Here is a 16,360-nt window from a genome sequence, read left to right as displayed (position 1 = left end):
TACCATGAAACTCACTAAGAACTTCATTTATTTTTCTCACATAAATAGTTCTGATCATTTTACATATCGATAAAGACAGCGGAGGCTCTCCATGATCTTAAGCAGTACTCAACTTTGCTTGCTTCTAACGCCCACAATTACGCTGGTAAGGACTTGTGCATTTACGTTTTGGTGGTTGGCCACGGACGCAATATCGATTACCCCTTCCGCAACTGAACACTGGTTTATTGGAGCTGAGACCTCCGTATCTGGCTGCAAGATTCACGCATGTTATAGCAAATTCATGTTGACCTAATCTGATATTGTAGCAGAATCATCTTTATTTTTCTTATAAGATAGCCCACGACAGATTAATTACATAATATATACTTACAAAACATGAAATTAATGATTATCTTAACTTAGTTAATGATGGAAGTAAATGTAAAGGTTGACTCATCAGTTCTATAACAAAAAATTGTTTGCAGTGCACAAAGAGATTACACAGACAAAAAATAGTAATAAAATGAACTGCTTTTCTTAGGTTAATGTTGGAAATAAAATCTCACCTCGCTCGGTCAATTCTCGAGCACTGCATGTGGATAGGGGAGAGAAGACGACGGTGGCTAAGAGAAAGCATACGATAAGAAGGGCCTTCATCTTGGAAATATATGTGACTAACACGGTTATGCTCTCCTCCTATTATCCACCGCTCTTATTTATAGCCACCGTGATTTTTAGCAGCATTCGAAGGGAACTGTTCTTGAAATCAAGGATACGATAATTAATGAACGTATCAAACACTTCGTCTTCTTGAATACGCCACCGTTGAAAAGTAAGAGTGCATTCTATCCACATATGCTGGAAGATAATACTATGCTTTAATTAATAAAATGCATTAATAAAGCCGAAGACTAGCTGTTGACTCACGGTGACAGGCTCCACCTTCAGAGGTTTCCAAGCAAAACATATAGTTCATTAGGTACAAAATTGAGGCATCATTTTCTAAGGTATAAAGCTTCGAAAAGTATAAAGCTGTGAAAATTAAGAGTTAGGTATAAATTAAGATATTTAATTCAAAAATAAATTTTTTTATTTAATTATATTTGTTAAATTTTTTTTATTAACATAATTTATTTATTAAATAAAATGATAATATAACTAGAAACACAAATTAAATTGATTAATCTAGAATTATCTATAGACATGGGTCCTTTTATACTCAACTTGCTGGGTCCTTTATAGACGAAAGGCATCTTCGTCTCCCCTCCCTAAGTTTACGTCAACTTGGGTCCTTTTTATATATTAAGATAGTGTTTTTTATGGGTCCTTTTTATATATTAAGATTATACATATTATTTTTTTAAAATATTTTTTTATTTAGATAGATATAAATAATACTTTTATTTTAATTTTTTTAAAATTATTTTTTTATATCAATACATCACAACAATCTAAAAACAAAAAAAAAAACTTATAAAGAGAAATAATGCGTGTACTGTTGTTACTTGGCCTTATCTTGGAAATATATGTGACTAACATGTTTATGCTCTTATTTATAGCCACCATGATTTCTAGCAGCACTCGAAGGGAACTGTTCTTGAAATCAAGTTCACACGAGCCCAAGATAATTGATGAGCGTATCAAACACTTCGCATTATTGAATAAGCCAACTTTGAAAAGTAAGAGTGCGTTCTATCCACACATGATGGAAGATAACTAGCCTTGGTACCCGCGCGATACCGCGGGTCATTTTTTTTTTTGTATAAAAATATTATAAAAAACAAAAATTTAAGAATCTTGGGTTTTTTTGCAAGGTTATACTCAAGAATCTTGGGTTTGGCTGCAACTCCTAACCTAAAAGTAATATTTTATAATATTAATAATAAAATTAAACTTGTATAACTCAAGTTTAAATGAGCCTGATTGCAACATCGGAGATTCGTATCATGAAAATATGATAACTAAATAAAAAAAATTTAACATTAACAAAAAAAATCAAACAAAAAAAATCATTAAAAAAACTTAAAAAGAAAAAAAACAGTCATATAATAATAATACAATATAATAATAATTATAATGAAAAAACATGGGGAAAGCTAAAGCTAAAGATAAATTCTCAACCAACTCAATATTAAAAAAATAAATTTAACAAAGATAATTTAAAAAATAAACATGTGGGATAAAGACTGTAGCCAAACAAAAATCATGCAAGGGAAACACTGTAGTAATCCATAGTGTTTTTTTTTCTTTTTGAAAAAAGCTACAAAACTAAGTTCCCAACCAGCTTAATATATATAAAAAAAAACCGAGATTTCGTGTAATGAAAGTATGATAACTAAATTAAAAATTTTTTTTCACATTAAAAAACTAAATTAAACAAAAAAAATTCATTAAAAGAAAAAAAACACAAAGAAAAAAGTGACTATAAGGTCGTGTCATAAAAGTGTGATAATTAAATAGACTAATTAAAAAAAAACAAAGAAAAAAATCAACATGAAGGAAAAAAATAATGAAGAAAAAGAAAAAAAATGAATTAATTGGGTTAACCCTTTAAACCAGGTTATCTCGTAAAACCTGAGATTCGCGTAATGAAAGTTTGATAACTAAATAGAAAAAAAAATGACGGGTTTACTCAGAATTAACTGGGTTAACCCATCAAACCAAGTTAACCTGTCAAGCCCAGGATACGTATCATGAAAGTATGAAAGTTTGATAATTAAATAGAAAGAAAATTAACTTTAACAAACTAAACTAAATGAAAAAAATAACTCGTCAAATCAGGTCAACCCATCAAACCCGAGATCCGTATCATGAAAATCTGATAACTAAATAAAAAAAAATTAACATTAACAAATTAAATCAAACAAAAAAAATTCATAAAAAAAATTAAAAAGAAAAAAAAAAACTAATATTGTAGCAATCTATAATGTTTTTTCTTTTTTTTAGAAAAAAAAGCTACAAAGCTAAGTTTTCAACCAGATCAATATAAAAAAACGACAAAGACTATTTTTTTTTTTAAAAAAAGTAAATTTTGGGTAAAATAAATTAAAAAAAAAACATGTAAAAAAAAAGGAAACAAAAGCAAAAAAAAAACACGTGAGGAAAGCTACAGTGTTTTTAAAGAAATAAACAAAAAAAACTAAATTTTCAACCAGTTCAATAGAAAAAAAATAAAATCAACAAAAAAATAAAAAAAAAACATGTGGGGAAAGCTAAAGCTAGATTATCATTCAGCTCAATATTGAAAAAATAAATTTGATAAATATAATTTTTAAAAAAAATATATGGGGAAACACTGTAGTAAAACAAAAACTATGTAGGGGAAACACTTTAGCAATCCATATTATTTAAAAAAAACACTACAAAGCTAAATTCTCAACCAACTTAATATAAAAAAAATAAAATCTACAAAGAACATTGTGAAAAAAAAAAAAAAAAAATCATAAAAAAAAAAAACAATGTATGAGAATATTATAGCAATCCACAATGTTTTAAATAAAAAAACTACATAGTTAAATTTTTAACTAGCTTAATATTTTAAAAAATTAGTAAGGATAATTTTGAAAAAAAAAAAAAAAGAAATAAAAAAATAAAAAAAGAAAAAAAAACAAAGACAAAGAAGTCAATTTTGGGTAAAAAAAAAAGAAAAAAAACATGTAACAAAAAAAAAGAAACAAAAGCAAAAAAAAAAAAAAAAAAAAGCTATAGTGAAAAAAACTGCTACAGGAAAAAAAAACATGTAAAAAAAAAAGGAAACAAAAGCGGAAAAAAAAACACGTGAGGAAAGCTACAGTGTTTTAAAGAAATAAACAAAAAAAAACTAAATTTTCAACCAGCTCAATAGAAAAAAATATAAAATCAACAAAAAAAATTCTAAAAAAAAAATGTAAAAATTGACAATTTTGAAAAAAAAGAAAAACAAATAAAAAAAATAAAAAAAAAACATGTGGGGAAAGCTAAAGCTAAATTATCATTCAGCTCAATATTAAAAAAATAAATTCGATAAATATAATTTTTTAAAAAAAATATATGGGAAAACACTGTAGTAAAACAAAAACTATGTAGGGGAAACACTTTAGCAATCCATATTATTTAAAAAAAAACACTACAAAGCTAAATTCTCAACCAACTTAATATATAAAAAAAAAAATCTACAAAGAACATTGTGAAAAAAAAAAGAATAAATAAATCATAAAAAGAAAAAAAAAACAATGTATGAGAATATTATAGGCAATCCACAATGTTTTAAATAAAAAAAAACTACATAGTTAAATTTTTAACTAGCTTAATATTTAAAAAAATTAGTAAGGATAATTTTGAAAAAAAAATAAAAAAAGAAATAAAAAAATAAAAAAAAGAAAAAAACAAAGACAAAGAAGTCAATTTTGGGTAAAAAAAAAAGAAAAAAAACATGTAACAAAAAAAAAAGAAACAAAAGCAAAAAAAAAAAAAGCTACAGTGAAAAAAACTGTTATAGGAAAAAAAAATATGTAACAAAAAAAAAACTGCTACGGTGAAGAAAAAAAAAAGAAAAGAAAAGAAAAAGCTTTAGCTACAGTATTTTACCTACACGTTTTAGTATATTGTTAATACTATGGAAGACGATATTTAACGTTAACTAGATACTTTATCCGTCACGTTGCGGGTTATATATAATAACAATAACAATAACAATAACAATAATAATAAATAATAATTTACCAGAAAAACAAAAACCAGGCTCTATTGAGCTTGTACGCCTCACCCGTTTTGTTAGGTTTCACATGCAAGCTTGCACTAGCAGGCCCTCGTGACTGAATTTTTCTTTTTTTATTTCCATGTCGTCCATCCCAATTTTGTTTTGAAAAACAAATCATATGACAACTCGTTTGATTTATCTAGATTCCGGTCACCACAATAGCTGTAAAATTAAGGTATAGGTTTTTTAATCTCAAAACTCATTTTTTAACTTAATTTTTTTTTTTTAAAAATACCTACAAAACATCTTAGAAACCATGATAAATCTATCCATAGCTTTAAAAAGATATCTCAAAAACTAAAATCAATCTAAAATAAAAAATTAATCCGAGTTTAAATATGTTTTTTCATGGACTTTAAAAGTACAAAAACACTTAATTGAGAAGATTTTACACAATTAGAACTAAACAAGAGGACTGCATATTAATGACCGAAATTAAAACCTCAAAAGATACCATGAAACTCACTAAGAACTTCATTTATTAATTTTTCTCACGTAAATAACATTTTACAGATTTATAGAGACACTATGAGCCGTCCATACTTTTTAAGCAGACAACCTTGCTTGCTTCTTCTAATCCACTGGAGAGCTTCATTTATTTTTCTCACATAAATAGTTCTCATCATTTTACATATTGATAAAGACAGCAAAAGCTCTCCATACTTTGAAGCACTCAACTTTGCTTGCTTCTAATCTTAAAGGCGCCGCCCACAATTACGCTTGTAAGGAAGACATTGTCGTGGTGGTGGTGGTGGTGGTGGTGGTTGTGGTGGTGGGTGGCTACGTACGCAATATCGTTGACCCCTACCGCAACTGAATGGAACTTTGCCGGGGTCAAGACCTCCGCTTTTTGGAGCTGAAAGATTTGCACACACGTATACATAAGTAAGCTTGTTAATTAGATAACATATGAAATTGTTTGCAATACACAAAGTGATTACACACACACAAGATGAACTGTTTTTCTGAAGTTAATGATGGAAATAAAATCTCACCTCCCTCGGCCAATTGTCGAGCAGTGCAAGTGGATAGGGGAGAGAAGACGATGGCAGCTAAGAGAATGCATGCGAGAAGAAAGGCCTTCATCTTGCAAATATATGTGAGTACTAACATGCACGGTTATGCTCTGATCCTCCTATCCACCGCTCTTACTTATAGCCACCATGATTTTTAGCAACATTCGAAGGGAACCATTCTTGATCAAGGGAACTTTTCCTCCCGTGCCCAAGATAATTAACAAACGTATCAAACACTTCGCATTATTGAACAAGCCAACTTTGAAAAGTAGGAGTGGATTCTATCCACATCTGCTGGAAGTATGGAAGACGATATTCAACATGTTAAATAATCATTTTAATCTAATAATTTAAGTTTTTAGATGATATTTTAGGATATAATTTATATTATTTTTTAACACACTTTTTCAAATAAAAGCCCTTTAAACTTGAAACTTGAACAAGCTCATATTACCCTGTGCTTGATTTTGATCAAATAAACGAGGATTGTGATATTCGAATTCGTGACTAGTTGATCATTAAAACTCTGATATCATATCAAATAATCATATTAATTCAATAATTTAAATTATTAGAAAAAATTTTAAAATATAATTTATATTATTATACAACTAAAGCTGAAGACTAGATGTTGACTCACGGTGACAGGCCCTACCTTCAGAGGTCTCTATGCTAAACATATCGTGTTCGGTTAATTTATAAGTGCATGCATGTAATATACATATATAGTAAATGGATGCCGGGTTATTGTAAAAAGTATGATTACTGCTATTATGTGCTTTAATTCCTCTGTTATTTAACCTCCTCAATTAATTAGTAACAATGTATTACGCAACGGCACACATGATTATCAAAACTTACCACCTCATATTGAATCTACCACAACAAAATAGAGTTAATTATAACCTCGAAAAGTATGAATGCAATTGTATCTACATGAGCAAAACTTAAAAAAATTTATGTGTAAAACTTTGAAAAATATAAAACTTAAAAATCAAGAAATAGATGTAGATTAAGATATTTAATCTCAAAATCTTAGATATTTACCCGACTGTGTTTGCTAAATTTATTTATTAAAATAATTTTTTTATTTAAGAAAATAATAATAGAAATAGAGACACAAATTAAATTGATTGAACAAAATAAAAGAGGAAAAAAAAAAACCATGCGTGACTGCACATATTAAAAATATTATCTAAAAATATTTATTTTTTATTTTAAAAAATAAAGTTCATCCATACAAGAGATAAAAAAATATATTATATATAGATGAATTAGAAAAACTTTTCAAATTTAAATGCATAGCCAAAAAATTAATTGTAATTTAAAAGAGGCTCTCTGAATAAAATGAAAGAAAGAAGAGCTACTAATCTAAATATAAATTAAAAGTTTTTAGAGAAAAAATCATTAATTTAAAACAAAATTAGAAAAAAAAAAATTCTAAAGAAAAGGCAAAGGTCAGGCATTATTGGGCTAGATGCCTTACTTATATTGTTAGGTTGTAAAGTGTGTGCTCTCAAAGTGATGCATGACAACATAAACATGAATGCATGCTAAAACAGTAAATGTAGGAACAATAAAAAAAAATAAACACAACAAAAAAAAATAGTAATAATAAGATAAAAGACAAAGTTGAATCCTAATGTTCCCAGTGGAGTCGTCATTCTATCGCACCCGACATCGTGGCGGCTTTAAAAATTAATCTAGATTATGTGGATCGAAATGAACAAATTTCTGGCATCTGGTTCTTTTAAGGGAAAATATCTTGTTTAAGGAGTCGCCACCTAGTATTATGGTCACTAGGAACCCTAACCGGTCAACAAAGATTCCATGGTTTGGGATTGGTTACATAAAAGGAAAGACATTATCACTCCTTAAATGTCCTGCCTGAGGCACTAGGAACCCTAACCGGTCAACAAAGATTCCATGGTTTGGGATTGGTTACATAAAAGGGAAGACATTATCACTCCTTAAATGTCCTGCCTGAGGCAGACTGCATTGCTGGTTTTGTTCTAAATTGCTAAATGTTTATTAATTTATGCCATGACAATTTGCTTATAATATTCTTGACTCTGATGCCAGTGAATATTCAACAACGGATACTTCCAACTCTAGCGTTGGTAAATATTACGTAGCTATAAAATAAATTTAGATCAATATTTTTATTTCTGACTCTGGCATTGGTGAATAAACAAATAAAATAAAATTATTTTTAAGCATGCACATATTTTTTATTTTTTCTAGCTAAATAAAATAAAATACAATGAATAAAAATAATATAAATTTAAATCAGTATTTTTATTCCTGACTCTAGCGTCAGTGAATAAACCAATAAATTTATATTATTTTCATTCATGCATAAACATGTTTTATTTTTTATTTATTTTTTATTTTTTTTCTACTTTTTCTCTATTTTTCTATTTTTCTAATTTTTTTTTGGGAATCCGACTTGAAAATGCCAAGATTTTCCTAGTATATTATATTGCTACAAGATAACATGCTATTCACATGCATATTCCTCTCATGCATGGTTAAATCTGGAAACGTGCTTTTCTAATGGAGCCAAACAAAAAAAAACAAAAAACAACAAAAACAAATCACCGGTTATATGTCAAGAAAAAAAAACCTTAGCAGAAGCTCCAGGAATCTGTTTCAGATCTTCACGAGTTTGACCATGGCTACTGCTTTCCTCACACTGAATGGGATTGAGTTTCTCTGTTTTACTTGGAACTAAGGCCTCCTCGCCAGAACCTTTTAATTTTTTATCTTTTCACGAAATATTTCTTTGGCCTTCTTCCACAAGGGTATTCGGATTTTTTTTTTTTAATTTTCAAGTACAGTCATATATCGCATTTAGCCTCAGAAAAGACAAAAAAGAAGTCTTGCATTTGGGGGTATTTTGGTATTTTTATATGAGTATTTTGTGTAATTAAGAGGACCACATGAGAGTTTTAGTATTTTCACGATGTACTTGTTATTTTTAATAAAAAAAACTACGGGCTAGTGTTCCACACACCCTAGCGAGTGGGCAGTGTTTGCACCATTAAAAAGACGCGTATGATGCTTCTCGATGACCAAATTTGGCCAACCGCCATCTAATTGGAAGCATAGTCGTGCCCTGTTTCGAATAGTATGGCGCGTGCAGCCAGATAATAATTGGATTGCTCCCTAGATATTGATTGTTTGTGTTTTTTCTTTCTTTTTTCTCTCCAGACAACTAAAGTGCACAATTGTCCCATTTGTTTGTTGTGCACAAGTCTGGCAAGACTATCAGACCCAAGCTGCTCGAGACATAGTTAAAGTACTCTTTTACCACTAAAATCAACCAAAATTAGAACTATTAACCAAGGGCTTTCTTGGCTTTTCACACTATTCATAACACTAAAAATATTTTGTTGTCCCTAAGATTAAAAAAAGAAAAGGGATAGGCTCATGAAAAAGGGTATTTCAAGTTTTTATAATTTTCATATACAATAAAATAACACTTTTAGCTTTAGAAAAGATGAAAAAGTAGCTTGCGTCTAGCGTTTTTGCCAGACCCAAGCTACTTGGGTCTGACAACCATTTCAGGTCCAAGAAACTTGGGTTTGACAACTAAGTCAGGCCTAAACACCTTGGGTCTGGCATGACTACCCGAGTCATGGTTATTAAAACATTTACTACATTCTTAATATTTTTTTATATTAAAAAAAATAAATATTGATCCGCTATAGAGGAGCCAATATACTACTAATTACTAATACAAAAGCTGCTTAATGTTGATGTAATTACATTTCTACAGTAGCTTTTGGAGCAATAAAGTACAAATTATAGTTCTTGACACCGATGAAAATTACTCTAGCTTATAACATTTGTACATGTCAAAGAACCAATTCAAATCAAGAGTTTAAGTTGTTAGGTGAGGTTCCAATATATAATTTATATTATTCTCTAACATACCCCCTTAAAAGAAAAACCCTTTGGATTTGAGCTCACATTACCTTATGCTTAATTTTTCTTAAATAAATGAGAGTGTTGAGATTTGAACTCGTGACCGCTTAATCATAAAAGCTCTGATATCATGTGAAAGAACCAATTTAACAAAAGAGGTTAAGCTAGTAGGTGAGATTTCAATATATAATTTATATTATTCTCCAACAGTACATAAGCAAATTCATTGAACCGTTTGAAATGGTAAGACCACTCATCTATGGTGGGACGATTGGTATTGAAATTAATACTAATAGAAAAAATATCGTCGATGAATTATGGTGATATTTTTCAATAAAAAAATATGTTGCTATTTTAGTTACTATTTATTGATAAATTTTTTTGATTGGCATACATAGAGAAAATTAGAGATAAAAATTAATAATTAAAAGAACAATTAAAATATTAGATGTTAACATTACAGCCCGAAGAGACATGTTCAACTGATTATTGCATTAATAGAAAATAAAATAAAACATAATAGAGAGATTCTTTATAAATTATGAAATAACTTTCTTTTCCATGTCATTTGAAAAAATTAAGGAAAAAACCACACTAAAAAAATGGCTGTGCAGTTTACCATCAAAAATTTTTTAACCTGTCCCATTTTTCTAGGAAACCAAACAGAAACAGTGCAGACAAATAGAAAATAATATATAGTTTGAACATGGTTTTGAGAGATAAAAGAGAAACTGAAACTTTAAAGTTTTATGTAGAAACTTAAGCTTTGAAGTTAAGATGATATGGTATTAGAGTTTTTTTAGAAAGTGTTTGTTCTCATGATTCAACCTAATTTTGAAACTGATTTTTACATGGAAAAACGTTAAATTAAGCATTAATTTTGTTTGGCATAATTAAACTTCATTAATAATTCTCATGGGAGATTACAAACAAGAGGACTGCATATTAATGACCGAAATTAAAACCTCAAAAGATACCATGAAACTCACTAAGAACTTAATTTATTTTTCTCACATAAATAGTTCCCATATCAAAATAACATTTTACATATTGATAAAGACACTATGAGCCGTCCATACTTTTTAAGCACACAAGCTTGCTTGCTTCTTCGAATCCACTGGAGAACTTTATTTATTTTGGTCACAAGAATAGTTCTCATCATCTTACATATTGACAAAGACAGCAGAAGCTCTCCATACTTTTAGGCACTCAACTTTCCTTGCTTCTAACAATTACGCTTGTAAAGATTTTTGCACGGTGGTGGTGTGTTAGGTACGCAATATCGCTGACCCCTTCCGCAACCGAACACTGGTTTGTGGGGGTCGTTTGATCCACTTTCGTCTGCAAGATTCACGCATGTTATAGCAAATTCATGTTGACATTAATCTGATGTTATAGCAGAATCATTTTTTTATATATAAGATAGCCCACGACAGATTAATTAAATAATATATAACCTGAAATGCTTATCTTAAGTTAATTAATGCTGCAATACACAAAGAAATGAACTGCTTTTCTTAAGTTAATGTTGGAAATAAAATCTCACCTCGCTCGGCCAATTCTCGAGCAGTGCAAGTGGACAGGGGAGAGAAGACGATGGCAGCTAAGAGAATGCATGCGAGAAGAAAGGCCTTCATCTTGCAAATAGATGTGGCTAACATGGTTATCCACCGCTCTGATTTATAGCCGCCATGATTTATAGCAGCTCTCCAAGGGACCTGTTCTTGAAATCAAGTCCACACGAGCCCAAGCTAATTATTGAAACACTTCGCATTATTGAAGAAGCCAACGTTGAAAAGTAAGAGTGCTTTCTTTCCACATATGATGAAAGATAATAATATGCTTTAATAAAGCCGAAGACTAGCTGTTGACTCACGGTGACAGGCTCCACCTTCAGAGGTTTCCAAGCAAAACATATAGTTCACAAGTACAGAATTGAGGCATCATTTTCTCAGGTATAAAGCTTCAAAAGTATAGGGCTTTGAAAATTAAGAGGGAGGTATAAATTAAGATATTTAATTTTAAAATATAAAAAATTTACATGATAATGTTTGCTAAATTTATTTATTAAAATAATTTTTTTATTAAATAAAATGATGATAGAATTAGAAACAAAAATTAAATTGGTTGAATATAATAAAAAGGAAAAAAAAACCATGCACGGTTGAACATATTATAAATATAATCTGAAAAATAAAAAATAAAGAAAAAACAAATCATTAATTAAAAAATAATAATTTACAAAAACAAAGATAAAAACTAGGCTCACCTCACCTATTTTGTTAGGTTCCACATGCGAGCCTGTACTAGCAGGCCTAGCGATTGGCTATTATTATTTTTTGTAACATGTCTTTCATCCCAATTTTTTTTTTGAAAAAAAAGAGAGAGAGGATGGGTCATTTGATTTTCTTATCTATACTGAAAGAATTATCTATACTGAAAGGCATCTTCGTGTACTCTTCCTAATTTTATGTCAGCTTGCTGGGTCCTTTTTATATATTAAGATAGCGTTTTTATGGGTCCTTTTTATATATTAAGATTATACATAATATTTTTTAAAAAAATATCACAAAATACTGGGTCCTTTAGCTGTGTTTGTTTTCCGGAAATTAGTTTCCGGGAAATCACTTTCCAAACTTTCTTGTATTTGTTTGCCAGTAGAAAAGTTGGTCAATGGAAAACACTTTCCAGTAAAAGAAAAATTTGGCTTGGTTTTCAGGAAAGTGTTTTCCTGAAAAATTTGGGGGGAAAACACTTTCCGGAAGTTGTGAAAAAATTAGAAATGTCATTATTTACTGATTATATTAAATTTAATCCTCAAACTTTTGATTGCTATATATATTTTGTTTTGAATATTTATTTTTCAATTTCATCTCTTAAAATTTTGTTTTTATATATATTTAACTTTGGTCCTTATTTTTATAATTGCTATTTGCTTTTTCCTTATCATATTTTTATTGAAATTTTTTATCTATCAAATTTGGTCCTCATTCTTTTGATTTTTACTTATTTTATTTGAAATAATTTATGAAATATTGATTATTATTATTTTAATTTCTTCATCTTTCATTTTTTTTTTAATTTTTTAGATTTGATCTCTATTATTTTGATTATTATTTATTTTATTTGAGATAATTTATGAAATTATATATATTTTTTCAATTTCATTCTCATTCAACTTTTTAATTTGTAAGATTTGTTTCTCATTATTTTTAATAAACTTGAGAAAATAAAATATTTAATAAGTTATTTTCTAGCTCATTTTCCATGACGTAACAAAATACTGAAAAATATTTTCCAACTCATTTTTCATTACACTACCAAACATCGAAAAATACTTTCTTGGAATTCACTTTCCAAAAAAAAAATTACTTTCCAGCAAACAAACTTAGGAATCATTTTCTAAGGTATAAAGCTTTGAAAATTAAGAGTTAGGTATAAATCAAGATATTTAATTTAAAAATATAAAAATTTATTTGATTGTGTTTGCTAAATTTATTTATTAATATAATTTTTTTATTAAATAAAATAATGATAGAACCAGAAACACAAATTAAATTGATTAATATAGAATTATCTATAGAAATGGGTCCTTTATACTCAACTTGCTGGGTCCTTTACAGACAAAGGCATCTTCGTCTCCTCTCCCTAAGTTTATGTTAGCTTGCTGGGTCCTTTTTATACATTAAGATAATGTTTTTATGAGTCCTTTTTATATATTAAGATTATACATATTATTTTTTAAAATGTTTTTTTTATTTATTTAGATAGATATAAATAATACTTTTATTTTAATTTTTTAAAAATTATTTTTTATAACAATACATCACATCAATCTAAAAACAAAAAAAAAAAACTTATAAAGAGAAATAATGCGTGTACTGTTACTTGGCCTTCATCTTGGAAATATATGTGACTAACATGTTTATGCTCTTATTTATAGCCACCATGATCATTTCTAGCAGCACTCGAAGGGAACTGTTCTTGAAACACTTCGCATTATTGATAACTGATGAGCGTATCAAACACTTCGCATTATTGAATAAGCCAACTTTGAAAAGTAAGAGTGCGTTCTATCCACACATGATGGAAGATAATACTATGGAAGACAATATTTAACGTTAACTAGATACTTTACCCGTCACGTTGCGGGTTATATATATATATTTTTAGTAAAAAATTTATAGATATATTTTTTATATTTAAAAAAAAATTCTAAATGAAAATTAAAATGTTAGAGAAAAAACAAAAAAAAATAATTAATTTAATAATAATAATAATAATATACCAAAAAAAACAAAAACCAGGCTCTATTGAGCTTGTACGCCTCACCCGTTTTGTTAGGTTTCACATGTGAGCTTGCACTAACAGGCCCTCGTGACTGATTTTTTTTATTTTTTTTTTTTGCATGTCGTCCGTTTCAATTTTGTTTTGAAAAACAAATTAGATGAGAACTCGTTTAATTTACCTAGATTCCGGTCACCACAATAGCTGTAAAATTAAAGTATAAGTTTTTTAATCTAAAAACTTATTTTAAACTTATTTTTTTTACTTAAAATACCTACAAAATATCTTAGAAACCGTGATAAATCTATCCATAGCTTTAAAAAAATATCTCAAAAACTAAAATCAATCCAAAATAAAAAATTAATCCGAGTTTAAATATGTTTTTTCATGAACTTTAAAAAGTACAAAAAACACTTAATTGAGAAGATTTTACACAATTAGAACTAAATCACCCCACATCAAAATATAATCCAGCTTGATGGGTCCTTTTTATATATTAAGATAGTGTTTTTATACAATTATTTTTTAAAATATTTTTGTTTAGAAATACATAAAAATAATATTTTTATTTTATTTTTTTAAAAATTATTTTTAATACTAGCACATCAAAACTATCCATAATAATAATAATAATAATAATAATTTCAAGATATATTTTTTTCAAAAAATCACAAAATACTATTTAAAAAAATTAAAATAAAATAAATAGCCCCCCTGAAGGCATCTTCATGTAAACATCTTCTGTTCATTTCATATCGCGCTCAACATATGGTTCAAGAAGAAAGTCTTTTAGATGTGATTACTTCGTACATAATTATCTGAAGATGTAAGATACCTTTTATTAAAATTATTTTATAAATTCCAATATTTTCATGAGAGCAACCCTATTATAACAAAATTAAATCGTGTACGTGGAAATTTATGGTTTCCAGAAAAGTATTTTCTTTTTATTTTAGACAAAAAATATTTTTTAAAAATTTATAAAAAATTTAAAAATATCCACCACAAGATTTAACAGTTTTACCGATGAAATTTTTTTCGTTGGCATAAGACACATATTCTGTTGGTAATTAATTTACCGACGAAATCACCGACGGAAATGCTCTGTTGGTGAATCTTTCATCGATAATTTTTTTGTCCGTCGATAATTCCGTTGGTAATAAAAAAAATTATTACCGACGGATTTACTGACGGAATAGATGTGTCGGTAATAATATTTTTTATTACCAATGAAAATTTCTGTCTGTATATCCGTTGGTAATTATTTAAAAAACATTTTAAAAAAAAAATTCCTTTTATAAAATTATAAAATAATTAAATTAACATAAATCAACATTGTATAAATATATACTCAAAATACTTGGAAAAAAGAATAAGAAAATCAAATCAAATAAATTTGCAACAAATAAATAAAAACAAAAAAATAAATTCAACTAAAAAAAATTCATATGAAAAAAAATGAAGTTGCAATTGCTAAAAATTTAAAATCCTATAAATAAATCAACTAAAAATTGATCTCATATGGAAAAAAAAAATCTCACAACAACATTTATACAATTATTAAGAACAAAAACAATTAAAAATAAAATAAAATAATATATAGTGAAAAAATCATGAAAAAAGAAGAAACAAAAATCTTACTTTAATTTAATGTACTTGCAAGTGACGCTAAGGAGAGAAAACAAATTTCGTAAAGCATATTAATTAAAAAAAAAACTAAGAGGATAAAAGAAGAAAGAAGAAGAAGACATACCCTAGCATGGAAGAAAAAAGAAGGAGATGAGGAAAAGAAAAAGAAGAGAAAGAAATAGATATTTATGTTTTTTACATATAGTGAAGAAGAAGAAGAAGAAGAAATAAGTTTGTCTCTTGTGAAATAAGCGGATTTAGGTTTGTTATTGGGGCGTATTAACGACGGATAATTGAATATTAATATTTTTTTAATTCTGTAGGTAATATTTAATTTAAATTTTTTAATTTTGTAAAAAGTTTTTAGAAACCACCAACAATTACCTACGATTTTTCAATCCATCGGTGATTCCATCTATAATTTTTAAATGAAAATTATAAAATCAATTGAATTTTTTTCAGAAAAATCGCCAAATAACACCAATGACTTTTCAATCCGTCGGTGATTTTGTCCTTAAAGAACAACAATTAATATTGCAATTGAAAAGTGAACAGTTTTGGAGTTATCTGAAAAATACCGACGGAAAATTCCATTGGTGATTTCCTTTGTAATTGACATGATGAACAATGTTCACAGCTTACCAATGGATTTTACCAACAAAATTTATTCCGTTGGTAAAAATGAAACAATATCATTTTTTTGCCTTGTTTGAATTTTTTTCCCACTGTAATTTCCTTGGTATATACCGAGGGAATATTTCTGTCGGTAAAATCCCTC

General features: G+C 27.9%; 2 long non-coding RNA genes across 2 annotated transcripts; both read right to left on the bottom strand.

Moving 5' to 3' along the window:
- LOC118029694 (uncharacterized) lies at positions 1 to 943 on the bottom strand. Its single transcript, XR_004684211.2, has 2 exons — positions 549 to 943; positions 1 to 252 (listed from the first exon to the last, which is right to left on the bottom strand). It is a non-coding gene; the product is annotated as an uncharacterized lncRNA (long non-coding RNA).
- Positions 944 to 5,171: 4,228 nt separating this feature from the next.
- On the bottom strand, positions 5,172 to 6,015 carry LOC118029697 (uncharacterized). The gene is made up of 2 exons (XR_004684213.2): positions 5,716 to 6,015; positions 5,172 to 5,576 (listed from the first exon to the last, which is right to left on the bottom strand). It is a non-coding gene; the product is annotated as an uncharacterized lncRNA (long non-coding RNA).
- Between the last annotated feature and the right edge of the window lie 10,345 nt (positions 6,016 to 16,360).

This window comes from Populus alba, chromosome 17 (assembly GCF_005239225.2).
Source record: "Populus alba chromosome 17, ASM523922v2, whole genome shotgun sequence".
Taxonomy (NCBI): Eukaryota; Viridiplantae; Streptophyta; class Magnoliopsida; order Malpighiales; family Salicaceae; genus Populus; species Populus alba.
This window is presented reverse-complemented; position numbering and strand designations above follow the sequence as displayed.